This window comes from Pleurodeles waltl, chromosome 6, assembly GCF_031143425.1.
Source record: "Pleurodeles waltl isolate 20211129_DDA chromosome 6, aPleWal1.hap1.20221129, whole genome shotgun sequence".
NCBI lineage: Eukaryota > Metazoa > Chordata > Amphibia > Caudata > Salamandridae > Pleurodeles > Pleurodeles waltl.
The window spans coordinates 143016011-143018105 of NC_090445.1; positions in this window are offsets into that span (position 1 = coordinate 143016011).

The window sequence follows — 2095 nt, forward strand, 5'->3', positions numbered from 1 at the left end:
GACTGCAGCATAACATATCCAGTTGCTCAGAGCAGGCGTTAGAAGGGGGTACACCATTGGTCACAATGGGCTCCTATGTACTATTCAGGGTTAGCACCAACATTTTGAAGCTAACCCTGAACAGTACATCAATAGCGTATTTTAAATATGGTGCACACATGGTGGTGGAAGAAGGGTGCTAAGGGGCGCCACTTTTCTTAAATCTGCCGCATAGAACCTTGAGTAGCAGAGGCTTTCATTGAGATGCTTCCAGGCCTGAACTTTTGTGTTTGCCTGGGAATGTTGAACTCTTTGTGTTCTTGGTCATGAATGTTTAATTAGCGATCAAGCGTAAAACAAGAGATATGAAATTTCACTGAAATTTTGTTAAAGCCAATAGGTTTTGCTTTTCGATAGTGAAGGGCAAATGTTATAATGTTTATGGTAGAGTGCAGGGCTTATGTATAAAAAGTTATTTTCAGAGTCTGTCATAACAGGAAAAATGTTCAGAGCTCACTTTCTGTCTCCTGTCTTCTCCAAATGTTTCCCAATGCTCCAATGCCCTTGCACTATAAATGACCCCCAATTCATCATAGCATTTTTCAAGATGGCACCCACATGCATATCATGGCCCTGATCACAGGAGGCTGGTAAATTATTATTTTTGTTTGAGCAAGGATAGCGTGAAATTAGACGTTAAGCGACAAACCAAAGTACACTGCAAATCAGTTTCGGCAGGTCACACCTGATGACATTAACTGATATAAAAATGCTTGGTAAATTCTGATTAATGCTGAATTTGGTGTCGAAACCTATATTTCTTAGGAGTACTCAGAATATGGGGTATTTACTGTTCCTGGTAAATACCACACACAGGGACATCGTAATGTATCACATCCCATACCAGCCCACTCGTAATGGAGGACGTAAAGTAGTTCTAAGTACATTCCTTTTAAAACAGTTTCTGGATGAATTGAATGTCTTTCTGGATACATGTTATTAAAATAATGCATCTATACTTACGTTTAATATCACTGTATCCCTGAGCAAGTGTGCGTTCCGCAGTGAATGTGCTGGGTTTGTACATAATACTGAGTGTGAATGTAACAACATGCAAAGCATGTAACAGTGTTTCAGAAAATAAAGTAGATTTACTTTGTTTTTAGCATCTATCAACGAGTACTGCAATTGATCTAAAAAATGATCTGATGCAATAAATGACATTGATGTACTATGGTAAGGAGGAAAACAGTAAAAGATGCATAAGCATGTAACTTAATAATTACATTTAACGCACACAAACACACACATATGAGTACCTTGCATGCCAGAAGGTAATGCACCTTACTATCAAAACTACATTAACTACCGAGGTCCAGATTTATGAAAAGTGTTGATGCACCTAGTTCAGCGCCACGTTTCTTGCGCCCCTTAGCGCCCCCTAACACCACTATGCATGGGCTGTATTTAAAATACAGCACACCATGGCGGTTGTCAGGGGGACTAGCGTCATATTTTTTGTATTTTTTACACAAGTCTGGCGCTTTGTAGGACTAGTGTCTAAAATGTTAACACTAATCCCGCAAAGCACCCAGAAGTCCATAGAACAAAATGAGAGCCTTAGCAGGCGTTAAAAAAGGCTGATTAAAATGGCGCATAGGAATCTCATAGATTCCTTTGCTCCATTTTTATGCCCCCCCCCTAGCGTCGGAACACCCCTCTTGCATGGATTATGCCTGGCGCAGGCATAATGTTGCGCAAGGGGTTACAAAGTGGCACAATGGGCGCACTATGCCACTTTGTTAATATGGCGCAGCGTTTTTGCCCTTCCAACGCCACATTTGCATCATAAAAATGATGCTAACGTGGCATTGAAATGGCGCTTGGCCACCATAATTTGGGCCGTTGTTTGTAATTTACAGCCATAAAACTGTGCTAGTGGTTTACCTGGCGCTTTCACTAATAGAGATTATTGGTAGTATTTGACCCATTTATGGCTCACTTTAATCCTGCTGAGTTTCCAGCACATCGAAATAATTTGTTTTTAAATTGTAGATGTTTGGATAGCTTATATCTATGTAATTATATAGTTAGAAAAGATACAGACAACGTGAAG